The sequence below is a fragment of the Erpetoichthys calabaricus genome, chromosome 5, assembly GCF_900747795.2.
Source record: "Erpetoichthys calabaricus chromosome 5, fErpCal1.3, whole genome shotgun sequence".
Classification (NCBI taxonomy): domain Eukaryota; kingdom Metazoa; phylum Chordata; class Cladistia; order Polypteriformes; family Polypteridae; genus Erpetoichthys; species Erpetoichthys calabaricus.
Window position 1 is genome coordinate 122,946,263 of NC_041398.2, and position 20,098 is coordinate 122,966,360.

A 20,098-nucleotide genomic window follows, 5' to 3' on the forward strand; every position below is an offset into this window, starting at 1 on the left:
TTTCAACATCCTTTATGTCAATCTCAAAACTGGGGTAAATTAAATTCCTTTTTTAATTTAAAGACTTTGCTCTTTTCTAATGTTCTGAATATTTAAGCCTTGTAATTCTATCAGTAGCTCCTTCCCTTTAGCATTACAAGTCATTCGCAGCACTGCTTCTCACTAATTGTTAGTATCAGAATACTATCAAGAGGTCAAATTCTATCTTCAAAATGTGAAATAGAACATAAATTGTAAAAGAAAGTATAGTATTTAAAACTATGACAAAAATACAAATTTCTAAATTACCTCCAAATGTAAATATATTAGTACATTTTTCTGAAAGCAGAAGAAAAAAGGCCCGTTAATCAAAGAGAAAAGACACAAAGGTAAAAGACCATACAAACTTTGTTGAGCCCATATGTTGCTACAAACTACTAATGCTACAATAAGACTGCAGGTAAAAGTCACTCAATTGTGCTTTTTGGCTCATGTTCTATTTGTTTTTGTTTGTTTGTTGAAATTATTTTTGGAAGCAAATTTAATCCTATATAACTTTGCACTAAGACCTATCCTGGTTTGGCCAAAGTAAAAAATTAATTTAAAGGAATTCACTACCCATATGTGATGGAGGAAAAAATTTAATCATGTTTTCATGCAGAATGGAGACAAAAAGTGTATGATATAATACATGCCAATATCAACTAATGCTGTATAGCAGGAAAAGATGTGAAAAACATCCACATGTTATATAATGGTCTGTAAGTACTTGTATTTTATGTTTTGTTATCATTTTACAATTATTTTTCATATGTTTGTTTTTTTCTGTTATGTCTCACTAACTGTGCTTCTATTTCTTGTATGTTGTGAGTGGAGCCCCCAAGAGGTGGGGCCAACCTGACATCTCCTTCTGAGCACTGAGTCTGGCAATTTAAAGCCAGAGATGAGTAAACTCAAATCAGGAGAATATTATTTTTATGAAAGAGTTTTGTAAGTACTGCTATTTTTGTTATAAACAACAGTATATGTATTAAATATAAAACATATTTTTGGGTTGATTATTTCTTAAACAGTTAGATGTGATCAAACAGACAGCCAAAAATAACCACAAAATGCTGTGATTATTTTTACAGTGCAGGATGTCTAGAAATTTGTCAGCTCATGACGGTAAGTGCTCGAAGATTGTTTGAGTGTACCATAATAGAAGTGCCATGCCTTTCAGAAAACTCTTAACATCTGGGTTGTATTGGCAGGCTTTCTTTAATTTTTGATTTTCACATTACTCTAAAAATATCAAATCTTTGAAAAAGAAATTACTTTTTAACAGCAGTATAAACAAATTTTTGAAGGGTTGTTTTCTTTTTAACTCATCATCATTACAGGTAGCCAAATAGCCAAATATAATTAGAAAATTCAATGAATATGAAGTATAATAACTATCTTTAAACATTTACCCGTGATTCCTGTTTACTGTATCGTAGTCTATGTATGCAGTATCACCATCTCATCAATGTACAACATCAGAGTATTTTTAAAGCAAGAGTCTGACCATGGAGAACTTTTTTAGCAGGCCAGAAGTAAACGTGAAGAGTGTCATCAGTCAAGTCATATTTGTGGAATTTTAATGCAAGTTTTAATGTAAGCCCATTTAAGAGGTTGAATTAAATCAGCCATTTGCAATGCATTCAAAGCCTAGAGTTGCAGTCCTGTTGTTGTGTTTTTGCTTCCTACTATGCCAGTTTAAGGATTATTATTACTGTTGTTCTTGTTGATTAATATTTATATTGTAGTCTGTACTTTTTGCCCCACAGTGTTTATGACAAGTTGACAACCATCAGTAAAACTGACCCATTGATTTGTGTAACTGATTGAAATGAAAGCCTACAGCCACAGTGATTTCTGGACTATACTTGTTCAACAAGATCCTACAGTTCCTACAAGATCCCTCAAGGTCTATACTGTATGTCTCAAGATAGACAGGATCTTCTGCATTTTTCTGTCATCAAAGGCACATGCAGAGTACTTATCCAAGATGGGTGCAGCTCCAAGTACTATCACAGGCAACTAAAAGGAGAAAGCAAAGATATAAATAATAATTACTACCTGGAAAATTTAACATGAATATAGACTGTCAACAGTAGTACATAACTCTTAGAGCAAGTGTACAACTTAAAAAATGAGGCTAAGTAGTAACAACTGGCCTTTTTTTCAAACAAATGTATTTGTACTGGCAATGTGGTAGATACACAATACGATTATGATTTTACTTTAACCTTTAGTTACAGCCAGTGGTTCTCAAACTCAGTACTGGGGACCACATGTGGCTGCAGGTTTTTTACTTCCAGTAGTTTTACAATCAGTGAGTCATTTTATCTCCAGCTGATCTCATTGTTTAATTAGCTGGTCTTTTTTTTTCTTTTCTCTTATTCTGCATTCTGAAAAGCACAGCATGTGACTTTTAGATTAAGTAATTTAGAAATATTTGTTTCTTTGTAAATTAAAGGCTTACTTTCTTTTGTTATTTTCCTGCTTTTTGAAATTCGTATTTGTAGTTTGCTCTCTTAATTGTATCCTAATAATGACAATTAACAACTAGCAAAGAAGACAATTGGGCAAATGACCTGAATGCTAGGGATGGGACATTTGGTACTGAGGCTTTGAAACTCATACTTCTTTAATGAAGTATACTTTGTCAAAGTAGTGCTGTTATCATGTAACTGATGATGTCCAAAGCTTCATCCATCACTGAAACACTGAGAGTGGTTTGACTGCTTCGAAGTTCTGCCTTACCCCATCTGATATAAAAGGGGATGTAAAACTGCTGCCTGTATATTATATGGACATGATATTGAATTAAATATGAAGTGCAGAACTAGTAAATGTGATCAAGAGCATGGGAATATTTTCATCTGTTACCTGACAATAAGGTAAATACTATACTATGCCTAATCATCCATCCATCCATCCATTTTCCAACCCGCTGAATCCGAACACAGGGTCACGGGGGTCTGCTGGAGCCAATCCCAGCCAACACAGGGCACAAGGCAGGAACCAATCCTGGGCAGGGTGCCAACCCACCGCAGTGCCTAATCATCTATAGTGAAACTTATAACGTGTCATTAATACTGTAGGCTACTGTGAGCACATTCCCTTAACCCTGTTAAAAAATTACCCTTTCATTTTGCCCTATTCCATAAATACATTTCTAAACCCCATTATGATTTTCTGTGCCCCTTAGTACTAAAATTTCTCAAGCAATGATATAAAAATATTAATATTTCACAATCCCTCACAGCAAAAATCACCTCACTTGAAAAGTTATCACATTATTATGAGTTAATGGTAGCTTATAATGTATTTAAAACAGTTGCTTTTATGGCAACAAACAACTGCTTTAGGACAACACATTTAGACATTATTTTATTGTATAGAATTGTACCACATACTAACATCCATCCATCCATCCATTTTCCAACCCGCTGAATCCGAACACAGGGTCACGGGGGTCTGCTGGAGCCAATCCCAGCCAACACAGGGCACAAGGCAGGGAACCAATCCTGAGCAGGGTGCCAACCCACTGCAGACATACTAACATGTAACTTTATTTCAGCATTTTAATGAACATACATAGCATTCTTAGGCTTTTGGAACACCTGTTGAATTGAAACAATACAATCAACAAGAGCTTATATGTTATCTTCTTTTGCTGACAGTCTCGAGCTCATGGCTGCTATGGTTTCTATAAGCCACCAGATGTCACTATTTTTGACTGTCAGCATGGCACTGCCAGATCTAAACACTAGTGTGGCGAATTTCTCGCGTACTAAATTGGCTATAGCTGCAGGTGGAAGTCCCATTTTATTTATGGTGCCAAGCAGAGTTGTGTTGCGATGCAACAGTCTATTAGCAAGTGAAAGCGCTGTGAAGAAGCTGTCTGTTGTCACGGTTCTGCCTTTGTCCAGAAACGGCTCTATAAGCTTTAAGACCACAAACTCTGAAAATCTTTGCCCTGGGTTGTAACTCAAAACACAGTTTTCAAGAAAAAGTTGCCAGATGTCTGAAACCACAGCAAATCTGTCATTTTTCAGACACCCCAGCCTTAAGGGCTTCACAGGGCTTTTGAGAAAACTGAATGCTGAAAGGCTACAACTACTTCATACATACACATTTTGACAAAAAAGAAGAGATCATTCAATCCATTAAGCTTGTTTGTTTGGCTAATAGCTAAGCTGTTCCAGTATTTCATCCAGATACTTCTTAAAGGTTGTCAAGGTTTCTGCTACAACTACATGACCTGGTAGTTTGCTCCAGATTCCCACAACTCTTAGTAAAGAAGTGCTCTCTGCCTTCAGTCTTAAATTAATATCCCCTTAATTTTCACTGGTGTCCTTGAGTATGGGATTCAAGCTGAAAGAATTCTGCAAGACCTACTTTATCAATGCCTTTGGGAATTTCAAAGACCTGGATTCAGTCCCAACACAGTCTCCTCTGCTCAAGACTAAAGTTCAGTCCTGGAGTCCTTCATTGCACCTGGGTGCTCTCCTCAGCACAGCTCCAAGGGCTGCTACTTCAGCATCAGATTCAATAAAATGCTGTAGTTGAACAGATGTGAGAATACAAAAGAAATGTTCAGACACCAACCAGGTTGTCTCGTTTAATTTGTTAAACGAAACAAATGCACAATGGCTTTACAAAGCTGAAATATAGACTGTACCCTTCTCATAATATCAATAATGTTTTTCAATTGAGCGGGTCTGCTCTTCTCGCAGAGCTCCATCTTTTGATCTGGGGATGCCAGGCTTTATAGATCCTGGTTCAGAAGGGGCAGAGTCATTTGCCCTCACTGGGCATCTTCTCAGAGCTGTAAAGGTAGAAACAGGTGAACATTTTACTGACAGCACCCCATCTCTTTCCGGAATGGTATTAAATATGTCAGCTAAGCTCAAAAAGCAACCCTCCATCATATATGTATGGCAGTGCTCATAAATAAATAATGAATTAAATAACCAGAATACTTGAAAAAGTAAAATTTAAATTATGTTGATGGTGACGATGAAAATCTTAAATACAAAGTTTTTAAAAAAAACCTGTTATCCCCATGTGACATATACTGTATAAATGCTTAGTGCATTCTAAGCCTTGCTTTGTAATTTCTACATTGAACCCAAAATATAGAAGCTCTGAAATAACTGATTGCTGAAGCTAGCAGTCCAAATAAAAGCAGAACTTGGTTGAAACAAAAACCTATAGCCACATGGAGTCCCCAGGGCTGAGTTTAAGAAACACTGAACTACAGTATAACCATTGGTGAGCCTTCATCAAACAAGATGCGTTTCTGTACATGTAGTATATTTTGTTATGTTTTTAAAGTTTACATTCGCATGTGCTACAATTAATGTAGTTTTTTTCTAACACAGTATATTTTATTATAAGTCTGATAGTAATTAGAGTAAATATATATATATACATCAATAAGTTACTTTTTTATCTCATTTAGTAATTTATTATAAATAGCTATTATATATATAAATGTGTTACTCCCTCTCATTTTTGCAGCTTGTCATAAGATTGAATTCCTGTTGCTTGTTCTGCCTTCCCTTCATTACTCGGGGTCTATTTTCTGGTCAAGCCTGCTGTTTCATTTGGTATGATATCCAAAGCTGTTTGTTAAAGAAAATATGCCAAGCAAATAATTTAAACCACCTTGTTTGTACAGCCAGCAAAGCAGCTTTAATGGCATTACCCAACAGCTGGAGCACTTAATAAAGAGCCAATTCTAAGTATGACAGCACATACATTTTGCATCTGTGACTGCTGGTCTGCTAAAAGCCTTTTAGATCACACTGTAAATGCCATACACACACATACACATGCCAGCTACTTGATAATATCTGCACAGACCCTCCGCTCTGCTTCGCATGCTGCCTTTTTTAATGTTGGTAAATGTGCAAGTTCATCTTCTTTGACATTTTCAACTTGAGGTTATAGCTTCTTAAACAGCTCCTGTGTGAATCCTTCTGACACTCTGGTATAAATAATCCTTGTTTTATTTATGTGATGTTTCTTACACAGGGAATTTCGTCAGACTGTTGCCCTGGAAACTTACACATATATGTTTCTGTTGAAGATGGCGGTGAAATTTAATAAGGCTAAAACGGATGCCTGAATTGAAGGAAGAGATTGGAACTTAACCTACCATGCTCAGAGCAATTTTTAATGAGTAAGCACTTTTCTTCTTATTTTGTGCTTCATGTCTTTGAAATAGTTCCTGGTGTGGTTTCCTGGCTCCCTTTGGTAATTAGAGCATTATTTAAGAAAGCTAAATTAGATTTAGCTCAGCATTGATGCCTTTTAATTCAAGGTATTTGCAGCCAGTGGTATCTAGCAATTCCTTAAGGTAGAATACTTAAAAGTAAGCCGTGGACTACTTAGATGTTTATATTACACTAAGATCTTACTTTATTGATGCTAAGCACATCAGTCCTAAGTAAATTAAACATTTTGTAAGCCGTATTAAACACAACAAAATCAGCTTCAACAAATATCTGAATATGTTTAGCGATAGCTGTCTTGGTGTGAGAGATTAAAGTCTCCTTATCCAACAAAATACTGACTTGTGAAAAGCTGTGCATTCTTCTACTGCAGTGTCTAAAATCACATCAAACCGAGCTGTGAAACTAAAGCCAATGTCACATTACGTGACTTCTAATCATTGTGTATGTCAGATTTGAAAACTATGTTGCTGATCTCTTTGCTTGAACCATGTCAATTTTCACAACTAAAAATCCCTCGACATGTCACATTTAAGGATTACATGATAAACTTCCAGTGCAGTAATGCTTGCTCCCTCTTGTGACAGGAAAAACATGCTTCTTGACAGAGACAACACTGTCTGAAGGGACTTCATCACTACATTCTATGCATTGTACTTGGGAATGAGCGTTCATTGGTTGACAGCTCTCACACTCACAGAGTTCATCCCTACAGCTAAAGTCAAAATCAAACCTGAGCAACTTGTGGACTAGTCACATTGCATGACTGAGTCAACAAGAGTGTGACTGCCTCCAACTTGCTGAGATTATTTAAATGAAGGCTACAACTGAAAATGAATGGAAAAGTCACATAATGTGGTCTTAATGGAGCCTAAAATTCATATGCCTGCTTTTAAGAAAACCCAAAAACGTCTCAGCAAGTTGTATTGGCCATTACAATTGTGTGTCTGCTGTAAGGTTTATGCCTTACATAACATCTCCTAATCATAAACTCCACCTACATATCAAAAACCAAGCAATAGGGTCAGAAACATTAAATAAAATAAAGAAATTGATCTATTTGCAAAACTGAATATATAATACAAAACTAAAAAAAACACAAGGAGAGATAAATATATGCATATTAGTACAGAAACAAAAACATATCTGGGAAATGTCATCTGGAACTGAATGAAGACTGCATGAACCTATTTAGGTTGTATAATTCTTTGTATTCCTTTGCTGCTATTTATCTGATGCAAATATAATTTTTAAGTAAAGTCTTAAATCATGTCTCTGTCCAATTATTTGTGGATTGATATTCCTTGTCTAGCCATACTTCCTTAAGAGCACTTGTGTACCCCTCTATTAATGGGAAACTGGGTTGAAGTAAAGGATTGAAAGCAGAAGTCATTCCCAGTGTGCCTGCTAATCAAGGTCCTTACGGTTGAATACAGTATATGGGATAAAATAAGGACAGTAAAATGGGTAAGAGGTTACAGATAACAATTACAAAGATGGTTTTGACATTTCTTCCTATCCCGTTAAGAAAAGAACCTAAGAAGATAGTTGGTAGCTTTCATGTGAGGTGTATGTCACAGGTGATCTCAGTCATTTTCTAACCTGCTTAGTCCTGAACAGGGTTACTGGCATAAAGTAAAAAGCAAGAAAAATGCTGGACAAGGTGGCAGTCCACCACAGGGCAAACGCACACACAAAGCCACACCTCCACAACCACATGCTAGGACCAATTTAGTATCGTCAAACCACCTAACCAGCATGTCTTTACACTGTGGGAGAAAACCAGAGCACTCTAAGGAAACTCACACAGACACAGGAAGAACGTGCAAGCACCATGCACTGAGGACCTGGGATACGAACCCTGGTCTCCTTACTTTAAGTCTGCAGCGCTACTACTGTGCCACTCACAGGTGATCTGAAAATGCCAAATAAGATACATTTTTTCTTATGTAATAAACAATATTGGTTAATCATTACTTTTTAATTAACTGGCAATCTATAGTTCCAACTGCTAATATTTGTTTACAGACTGAAAGGGCACAACCTTTAACTACCCAAATATTATTGTATGATCTTCTGTCATAACTCAACCCCTTTTATGAATATATATTTTTTTACTTATTTTGCAATAATATCCAGACAAAAAACACCTTTCATTCATCTCTAGAGGAAAAGATCACTTTGGTCAGGTAGAATCACTTTAATAATGCACTTCATAATATCTTCACCTGTGAGATTTATAGGAAAATGTGTTCGCTGGAAGCTGGTTATAAAAATATCACTCATTACTGCATCAGATTTCTCTATTTTATGTTCTGTTGACATTTGTTTACTTGCCCTTTCTTAATCATTTTGTGACACTGTAATGCAATTTCTGTTTTTTAAGGTAAGGCCAGTGTATTCAAACCATAGGGAAGCATAATCTAAAACCCACATAATCCATTTCAGGGTTGAATTCAGACCTCATCCCAGAAGCACTGGAGTGTAACTGTCCCTGGATGAGATGCCACCAAAAGATGACAGCATGGGGAGTTTTTCAAGAGAGAGGAAGAGAGGAGAGAAGAGTCCAAAGCAATATGTGTATTTATATGAATAACACAGATTTGTTTTCTTGATAAACTACACACCCAAACAATCTTGATGTGTTTTGCTACAGGTTGCTGTTATAGCCTCACTGCAGTCTACACTTGAAATGCTGTACCAATAAAAATATTTTTTCAATTTTGCAATGAAAAAATGCTTCTATTATATATTTGTGCAAACATTAATTGCTAGTCTTAATTGTTTGATCTGTATTTGACAGGAGCTGTAAGTTATTTGTTTAATCAATTCCATTTTGATTGGAAGCTTAGCTAGCAGTTGTCGATAAAAGTTTAACTAAAGTTTCATCATTTTCATATAAATCAATGACAACACAGCTAAAAAGTACATGAAAGAAGCATATGAGAAACAAAACATTGATAACTTTCATTTGTTTGATTTTACTTAGGATAGTTTGTCTCCTTCTCTTACTTTAACAGAGGGAAGACAAACAAATTGACTATTGATAGCTGCATAAACAGAAAATAAGAATTAGCAGCTTATCTTATCTTTCTGCTTCTCTCTTTTACACACTATTGGCTTCCTTAGGGTGAAATTAATACATATTAACATAGATACATAACTAGTAAAAGCTGCCAGACTAGATAATCTCTTCCTCAAAAGCATGTGAGGTCAAAAAATTTTGGTGCCTGTGTCATAAACAGCAACTGTTACAACATGCCAGAACACAAAAGGAGATCTGCATATTAGTGTTATGAGTAATGGAAGGCACCAGTAGGAGACAGGCAAGAACTTAACAAGGAGAGAGGCAAACATTTAAACACCAGAAAAATTTAAAGTGAAATGTTTAACCAAAACAAAAGCACAAAGTCAAGCACACAATCAAAAATCGACGGTCCATATAGTACTCCATATAAATTTCTCTTTAGTGATACCAAAGAGAATCATTCGATACAGCCAATTGTACTGTACAATAATATACAATCAAGTACACTGACTTACAGCATATACTGTAATGTTTATTACATACACACAAAAATGTAGAGGAAAATTAAAGGAAATTGAATGAAGTTAACAGTATTTAAAACTAAACACATTAAGTCAAACAAAGTAAACAAGCTGTATAGTTTGACAGATTGGCTCAGGGGTTGCTTAACACCTCTCTACGCAACAACCTTTACAGGTCCAGGGGTTGGTGTGTGTTTGTTGGTGGTTGGGTGTTAAGTGCTTTCTCTTCATCGTGCAGTATGTGTTCTGGAAATACAAACAATCTGTCAGCTATTTTGTGTGGGTGGTGTGTACATGTGTACTTACATATTGCCACACACGTGCGCATGGGAGGCAGCTAAAGGGCTTGAGTAAGGGCAGTTCCAAGTCGTACCGGGATGTGGCAGAGTGCACTGACTCTTTTTCTCCTTTTCCTGTAGACCATTTACGGGAGATTCCACCTGGCCCTCTTGACTTCACTTCCGGGACCGAGCCTATGGAAGGAGACCTTGCTAGCTCCGGCCCCTGTGATGTCACGTCCGGGCTCGAACCTATGGCTGAAGACCTTCATGAGCCTTTTTTTTTCAAAGAACCTTGTTTGGTTATTTAGTGTCCTACACTTTTATGATTTCAGGTTAGGTTAGGTTAGTCAATGATTGTTTAAACTACTTTATGGAAGGGCAGGGAGTTTAGGACAGGCCAGGTTTAGAACTATACATGGAGGAACAAACAATAGTGTAAAAATGCATAGTAATGTAAATTCTGACCCAACGTTTAAATGTAAATGTAAAATGAGTAAGACATTAAAAATAGTTTAGCTTAATGCTAGAAGTATCAAAAACAAAACAAGTGAGCTGGAGTTGTATGTAGAGGAGCATACTTATGATATTATAGCAATAATGTAAACCTGGCTAAATAAAAAACATTGGGATGAGTATAATAGAATGATGCATATTTTTAGGAAGTATAGACAGAACAGAAAAGGAGGTGGAGTTGCTGTTTATGTCAAACAGAATTTAAACACAAGTCCTCTTCAGTTGAACAATGAGCCCCATCTTAATGAGGACATGTGGCTTCGCCTGGAAAGCATTAGGGAGAGGGGTCTTATTTTAGGAGTGTGTTATAGACCACCCAATGCAGACAGTAATTTCAATGCACATCTTTTTAGTAATATTATTAAGGCAAGTTTACAGGGGGTTATTATAGTCATGGGAGACTTTAACTGTCTGAATATTAACTGGGATAACCTTGTAAATAGCGGAGCACAAAAGCAGGATTTTTTAGAAATAATCAGTGACTGTTTTTTAAGCACAGTATGTTAAAACACCAACACGGGGTGAAGCTTGTCTAGTATTTTGTAATAATCAGGATTGAATTGAGGGTGTAGCGGTGATTGAATCACTAGGGTCAAGTGACCATAATATAATACATTTCCCAGTGTTTTGGAAGAGTGTGGATGCAAAGACTATACCTGTTAAGTTTAACTTTGGTAGGGCAAATTTTGAACAGATGTGGCAAAGTCTAAGGAGGATAGACTGAGATACGCTTTTAAGTGTGGAGACAGTCAGGGAGCAGTGGTACAGGTTTAAAAATGTTTTGCATGTAATGCGATATAGGTATATACCTACATTTGGAACTGCTAGGAAATTAAAAAATTAAATTCTGCAGTGAGATAATAAAGAGTTAAAAAATAAGCTGCAAAGGCTAAAACAGCTGTATAAAGCATATAAGTCTAATAACTCTAATGTGAATTGCAGCGCATATAACATGAGTGTTCTAATGTTCTTCCCTTTCTGAGTTTTTTTCATAAAGTCCTTACCCGTCTTTTGTTAGGCTGGTGCAGGCTGAAAGGTTGCTTCTCAAATTTGGGAGAAGGTTGATTTTGATTGTAGTCCTTATTGGAGTTTTTCAGGCCTACTCCTATAGGCAAAGCCTCATTTTTGAGTTGTGTGTCTCTGAGAATCTGAACACTAAGATGTCATTGATTGATATCAGTACAGTAACTATAGAATAAATAAAGAATTAGAAATGAAAAGACATAATTTCTAAAAATGTATTGGTATTATTCCTGGATAGCCACAACACAGATTCATGACAGTAACATAAGAAATCATAGCTGTAGGATCTAAATAATATTTGTTGTAAAAGAGAAATGACAAAAGGCAAAGGAAAAGGGCTGGGGCATGTTGAGAAATGAAAAAGCAAATCAAAAGTATATAGCTCTGAGCTCCTTTCGCAAGGCAAGTCTGTGAGCAAGTGTGACCTCTACAGAATCTGGTTTAAAATAAACACAGGCATCCTGTTGGGCGTGTTCATTTATTTGGTGTTAAACCGGAAGTGGTGGGACTTCCAAAGAGTGCCAAAAGTGAGGTCACTTGCCTGGAGTGAAAGAAGGAAGGGAGATTGGTGACTGTGTCTTATTGAAACCTGTTCCCGTTTTACCTTTGGTGCAAAGTCTGCAGCACATTCCCGTAATGTGCGTGCATGACATTGTGTATATGGAACACGCTAAGTATAACAATGGTGCACATTAGATTAGATTAGATTAGATTAGATTAGATTAGATTAGATTAGATTAGATTAGATTAGATAAGAACTTTATTTATCCCGAGGGAAATTCTTTTGTCATATACATGCTCAGTGCAACAAGAGGAATAAAGATAAGGTAGTAAAGAGTAAAAAGATCAGTAGTAATTAAAATTAATAAGAGAAAAACAGAAAGAAGAAGAAAAGCAACGTAAATGCAGAGAGCACGCCAGACAGGCTGCCGTCCGTGACGGCGCCGGCAGAAGAACTGGTATAAAACTATCTAGCCAGTCTTGAAATGGAGGAATGAACTAATGACAGAGTTTCATACTTAACTCTGGCTTTAATTTAATTCAAAATTAGGGTTAAATGTTTGGTTGTAAACAAATAAACTTCACCCTTTTGCTACAATGAATACCATTGCAATGGTTTATTTAATTTTTGACTACCAATTTGATCACAGTGTATGATAAATGCCGAAGTGGAGTGTTTTGAACTGGTATTCTTGTTATTTACAGTCCTACACCTTATGCAAGAGTGTCAAACTCAGGTGGTGGCTGCAGGTTTTCATTCTAACCATCTTCTTAATTGGTGACCAGTTTTTGCTGCAAGTTAACTTCTTTTTCCTTAGTTTTGATTAACTTGACTCAGGGGTCTTAGCTGTGTCTTTTTCTTAATTGGCAGCCAAACAATAATGAGACACAAAACGACCCTCCATATGACCAGCTCACCTGTGGCCATCATACAATATCTGAAAATAAAGGTGAAGGTCTCAGCAAGGTTGATTTCTCAGGTCACCAAATCATTTTGACAGTATTCTTAGAAAAACCAGAAAATCAACAGATTGGAAATGTCTGCTATGGTAAAATGAGCGCAGCAACAAGGCATGGAATTAAATATTCTGTTTAATTAACAGCAAGAATCAGTTTCTCATTAAGAAACTGGTTGGAGTGAAATTAGTTGCAGTCTGAAGCCTCAATTTAGCTGATCATCTGTTGGCTCATTTCATGTCTCATTTCTGTTTGGCTGACATTTAATGAAGAAAGGAATGAATTCAGAGGACTGAATCCTTAAAAACAGGGCTATTAAAATGAAGGGAAAAGAAGTTAATTAGTAGTGAAAACTGGTCAATGATCAGGAAAAGGGTTAGAATGAAAACCTGCAGCCAGAAGTTTGACACCCTTACCATATGCAGTACACCATTAATGCCTACCTATGCAGTTTTCTGTTTAAGGTTTTGCTCTGCTTATAGTTCAGCCCAAAATGAAGAAATAACTTTGGTTGATGTATGCCTAATGCTCAGAACATTAAAAGGAAGCTCTATTATGAGCTTTTTGTGAATTTAAAATGGTCAGTGGCAAGTATGAATGGACCCTATTAATCAACAGAAAACAGCTTTTACTAGATCCTGCTGTTTGTAATTAAAAATACTGGTGTAATGTTTCTGAGGTCAATAGCTGGTATTTATTCAGGCATTAAAGGGAATAGTTTCATCTACATTAATAACATCATAGTGTGTTGCAAAACAGAATAATGGTATCCAAAGAATGTTCAGGTTGCTTTAGGTTTAACAGAGGGCTAATCTTACCATTAATCTTCAGAAGTGTCTTCTAATGCAGAAAGGTATTTGCCTGCTGGCACATATCACATCTGGCCCAATGGTATGACATTACTGTATTTCACAAAATTACCTTTTCATTTCTCACCACTGATTCATTCTGCAACCTTGAACGAGCTATTTAACCTGCCTGGGTTCAGCAATTAAAATTTATTTGTAAGCAATTACTGTTTATTTTGTTGTAATGCGCCATGGGATGATGTACACTATCAAAAACACAACATAAAATAAAGTCTGTGTTAATGGATTTGTGTGTTTCATGACAGACTCCAATAAAATGTCTCCAATATAAGTCTGTCCTCCTCTAAAATCTGTTAAGAGCTGTGATTTTTCTAAATGTGAAAAGGAAAGAAAGTAAAGATGTTGTAGCTTGCATATCTTATGTAAAATTCAGAAAAACATTAATGTTTTTTCAGTAATTAGCATCAGAAAAGAGATGGACACCTGAAACAGCACTCTGCTCTATATACGAGGGTCATTTAAAAAGTTTCCGCACTTTTATATTTTTCATTGGAAACGGTGAACGCGGGAGGAGTAGTAATTGTCATGTCTGAGAGTATCGTGACTAGTTCTGTCTGGCAAGCCTGCTGTGGTGAAGATGGCTGTGAAACTTATAAATTGCGCCATAAAGGAACAGTGTTCTGTCATACGCTTTTTGTGGGCAGAAAGTGCAACGGGAGCACAAATTCATCTCCACATGTGTGCTCAGAATGGGGATAAAGTTCTCTCTTGTAGATTCAGCCATTAGTGGATTGAAATGTTCAAAAATGCCCATACTACTGTAACGGATGAAGAATGAACCCTGATATGAAAGCAGCGGTGCATCAGTGGCTACTCACGCAACCAAAAACATATTTTGCTGATGGCATTAAAAAGTTGGTAAAACGCTGGGAAAATTGCATCACAAAGGAAGGTGACTATGTAGAAAAGTAATGTAATTTGTTTTTGAACATCTTAATAAATAGGGACTTTTTGAATGTCCCTCGTATATATGTATATATATTGTAAACAACAGAACAAAAACAATTACAAAGAATCCACCCCATATATTGTCGCTACCAACACAATATGGTCAAGAGTAGTCATATAAGACCTATCTGGTGAGTGGTGGGTTTGTTCTTTTATTTTCTTTCCAGGAAGAGACACAATAGGAAGGGAAGTGAGGTCAATAGAAGGGCCTGGTGTGTGACCGGAAGTGGGTGGAGTTTTAAGAGTTCTTCCCTTCTGAAGGTCTGTGAAAATGGGAGAAAAGGTATTTGTGCTGTACATCAACCCGCAGTCTCTGTTGCTTATCCTCAGCTAAGCCCTTATACTGCCTCCTATGGCGCATGTGTATACTTATAACATGAAGAACATGAAGAAAAAAATCAAAGGGAGAGAAAGACCCCAAAGAAAGTGAAAAATTACTAAGCCAGCTTGAAGTTCATTGTCAAGCTTATTCTTAAGTCTGCTACAGACTGAGGTTGTGGAGAAGGATGAAGCCCCAAATCAGTGGTCGCACAGTGAAGCATCCAGTCTGGCCTCCAATGAGTCCTCAAATGAGGTTGGCTAAGAAAACATACCACCTCTGAGTAAGCCAGAACTAGGAGGTGCTTTGTCTGTTACAAATACTCCCTGTATATCAACAGCCTCTCTGCCATTTGGTTATTTAACACTGTCAAAGCACAGTGTGGGGTGGCACGGTGGCGCAGTGATAGCACTGCTGCCTCGCAGTTAGGAGACCTGGGTTCGTTTCCCGGGTCCTTCCTGCGTGGAGTTTGCATGTTCTCCCCGTGTCTGCGTGGGTTTCCTCCAGGTGCTCTGGTTTCCTCCCACAGTCCAAAGACATGCAAGTTAGGTGCATTGGCCATTCTAAATTGTCCGTAGTGTGTGCTTGGTGGGTGTGTGTGTGTGTGCACACCCTGCGGTGGGCTGGCACCCTGCTCGGGGTTTGTTTCCTGACTTGCGCCCTGTGTTGGCTGGGATTGGCTCCAGCAGACCCCCGTGACCCTGTAGTTAGGATATAGCAGATTGGATAATGGATGGACGGAAAGCACAGTGAGCACAGTAGGTAAGATTGCAAGGATGAGGTTACAGAGCTGAAGTCACTAATGGTCAAACTCAGGATGGATATACAAAGTAAAGCAGACAGCAGAAACTAAGAAATGAGCCATAATATTAAGGATATGACCCAGAAAATACAGGATATGAGCCAAGATTTGAAGGATCTGGAGGTACGTTCAAGCAATACACTCAACGTATAGTTAAAAGAAAACAGCAAAAGTTGACAAAAAATAAAGAAAATACAGAACAAATTTGAGAATAAATCAAAGTAATTACGGCTGACCTGGAAGAAGAAAACACATGTTCACAACTCACATCAAGGAAGTAGAACAAACTATGCTTGTTACCAATAAAATAATTACTGCACTAGAATCTGAATGTAATGTGCTTCATAATAAATGTCTGGTGTCTGAAAATAGATACAGAAGGAAAACTATCAGGATTGCACTACTACTTAAAATGTTAGAAAATTCAGGTCCAATGGAATTTGTAGCAGCATTCTTTTTCTTAAATTTTGGATAGAGAAATTTAATGACTATACTGAGATCATAACTGTTTATTGCCTGCGCAGCTCGAAGACCTTGAAGTTTATTAGCTGCATTTCGATATACTATGGAATAAAGAAAAATTGTCAATTATATAAAAATATATTTCCTGGGAATACTGGCCTGCAGTTTTTAGGTTTGTCATTAATAGGCTGAAACATAACATAGAGGTTTTACTACATGTGTTTATCTTTGATTGTAGTGTTATAGGTTCTCTTAAAAGCTGGGGTCTAAACTGCCATGATTCGAGGACATTCTTTATGCAGTTCTGCAATCTCAAGAGGAATATTTGAGATGATTAATGAATAATAACGGAAGATGTTCACTTCAGGTGCTGTAAACGTGCTATACAACTCTACATCTCTTTCCACGATAGTCATAAAGATTCTGAGATTCTGTGTTATGTCTGTGTCCAAATATGAAAAGCTGCTGTACTTTACTATATATCAAGGTTTAAATATCCTTAGTCATTGCGTTAGCAATGCATAATACTCCTACAGTATGTGATAGAAACTAAGTGGAGGACAAGTACTGTATTTTGACTCATGTAACTTAGTGCTTAGAGTATTTTGAATTACAATCATACTTTTACATAAATAAATGTGTATTTGCACAAGTATTGCATACTTCTGCCATTTAAGGAATTGGTTATTTCAATGCAACTCTGCCATTGCCTGGTCCAAAGCCAAAAATGAGATAGATGTAGGGTTGTACATTGGACTAGCAACTCGGCACATAAAAAAAAAACAAAAAAAACGGAAGCTCTAAAGAGATCTTCAGAGTCTTTGAGTCATGTGTATTCAGATGGAGACTGAGGAGGCAGTGACTATTATGACAAAGAGGGATTAAAACCAAAGCAAATGTTATGTTCTGATGCAGTCCCTGGTGAAACTTAAACCAAAAGTGAGAATAGCTGTATGGAATGCCCAGACTATATATGAATCTGGAAGTACTTAACAAGAAGGAAATGACAAGTTATGTTGCAGAAACTTGGAGAACTAACAAGAAGATTAAAAGCTTACTCAGTGGGTTCAATGATAGTGTCTCCAACAAATCTTCAGAATCTGTTTGTGAACAACATGTAACCAACAAAGAAGTCAGCAGAAGAACAGGTATCAACAATCTTTTTGATGAAGTTATGCAAAGATGCTGCAGGTTGCTAGGCCATGTACTACAGATGGACAAGAACGGACACCCACATGGTGGGTGGACAGGAAGACCATTGTGATGGGCAAGACCTGAAATTAAATTAGCTGGCATGTTCAATACTGAGAGCTGGAGAAGAGTCTTGAGCCTTAGAGGCAGCAGTGTTATTGTGTAATAATGTAAAGAAGAAAGACAGAAGAGCAAATATTTTCTAAAACTTTTCCCGATCTTTTATTACAAACTCTTTGGTATGATTGTTATAATCACTAGAAGACAATGTGTATATATGCCTTCTCCAGACTACATGTTTCAGTTCCTTCCATAGATGTTAGATATGATTCAAATCAGGACTCATAGAAGGCCACTTCAGAATAGTTAAATGTGTTGTTCTTGTGTGCTTCTAGCTGTGTGTTTTAGGTCATTATCCTGTTGTAGCATCCATAACCTACGACTGAGACATAGCTTAATGACACTGGACAGAACATTTCAATCCAGAATGTCTCAATCGTCTTGACATTTTATTGTTCCCTGCACAGATTCAAAGCACCCGTGTCAGATGCAGCAAAGCAACCTCAAAACATAATCCTCCTCGATATTTCACCTTTGGTATGATGTTCTTTTTTTTAAAAGCTTAATTTTTTTATCTGTGGACATAGAACTGATGTCACTTACCAACAAAGTTTTGTCTCATCTGTCCAAAGGTCATTCTCACAGAAGCATTGTGGCATGTCAATATGCAATTCCAGTCTAGATTTTTATATTTTTCTTTCAATGGATTCTTCTTCCATTAAGCCCCCTGTCACTCGTAAAACAATAGATGGTATGATTAGATACTGATGGACCTTGATCTTGGAGTTCAGCTTGTATCTCTTTGGAAGTTGTCCTTTGCTTTTTATCCACAGTTCTCACTATCTTTCTGCTCAGTCTTGGGTCGATTTTTATCCCCTGGCCCTGAAACTTCTTAAAAATATTTGCAACTGTTGTCATAGGTAAACTGGAGTACACAGAAAATAATGCAGACACAGGGTGAATGTGCAAAAACAGCAAAGAAAACAACTCGGTGCATAAATTGAACCCAGGACTCTGGGTCCATGAAGCAGCAGTAGTGACAACAAATGCACTACCATGCCACCAGTAAATGCAAATATTGGGGAATAATCGTTACCCATTTATAATTTTTGCATCTACTATATAATAAAATACTAAGATCTGTGTGTCTTATCCCTCTGAGCAATCTGATTGGTCAGTTTGGCTTTGGTGTGATTAGTCAATTTGGTTTTGTTGAAGCGATGAAAGAGGAAGTGTGAGTGTGAGATGCACAAGGAGGAGTAAAGGCATAAGAGGTGTCCTGAGAGTGTAGCCTTCAAAGATGGCAAATATAAAAATAGACAGAGAGGTGAAAAAGGTGCCATGAAAATAAAGACAGGATCTGAGTAGAAGGCTTTACAAGAACATGCTGGAGAAAGGGTGTACCGGTTAAGAGATGTTCACACACGCAGATACAGAGGAAAGGCACTGGAGGAACATGTAGGGAAAGAGATAGCACATATTATTAAATTATTCTATTACCTGTCTTTGAAAGGTACCTCGGCTCTTGTCAAATAATTCACCCCAAACTGAAAATCTATCAGAAAAGAAAATGCTATTGTATTTTTATATTAAAAGATAATTAAGGTTTACATTAAAGAAATACAGTAAGCTGTTCTGTCTCGGGTAGGTTGGAGATGTTTCTGATACTAAATAAAAGAAAAATTATTTGTAGATTGAAAACTGTGAAGTGCTTGACTTCCAAATGGCATCATTAATTATTAATTATAGAATATTATTAATTAGAATATAATTAGAATTAATTATACCTAAGATAGGGCAGACTATGATCACTTTTCAGACAAAGCATTACAAACCAGCTATAGTTATCGTTATAATAAAGATGTACTATTATAAAAATGTGTGCCTTCAGAGGCATCACTGCATGGTATTGATTCTTACTCCTTCTTGTATAAAAATAAGGCAGGTAGCCAATATTTGGTTTTGTTACTCATTAAACACTTCTACTTCCCATCCCATGCACCTTTATTATATAGATATCAAGCCCCCAAAGGATGGTAGACAGCACATACACATCTTTTGAAATGTTTCTACAACTACTGATAAAATATACTTTATTCTCTAAATACAAAAAAAAAAATGACTACTATATATTGTTTTTTATAGATAGTACACAAAGAAGAGAACTTTCAAAATGTTTCCTGTTTGAGTGGTTTTCGTTTTCAGAAATTTATGGAGCAAACATATGCTATTAAGTAAGTCATATTTTGCTTTGCAGATTCTTTAACTATACCTCTTCATTGTATAAAAAGTATAAAAATGATACAGCTTTAAAGTTAAAGTGGAAAGAAGCACAGTAGCTCATTGAATAAATCTTTTGCTTCACAAATCTA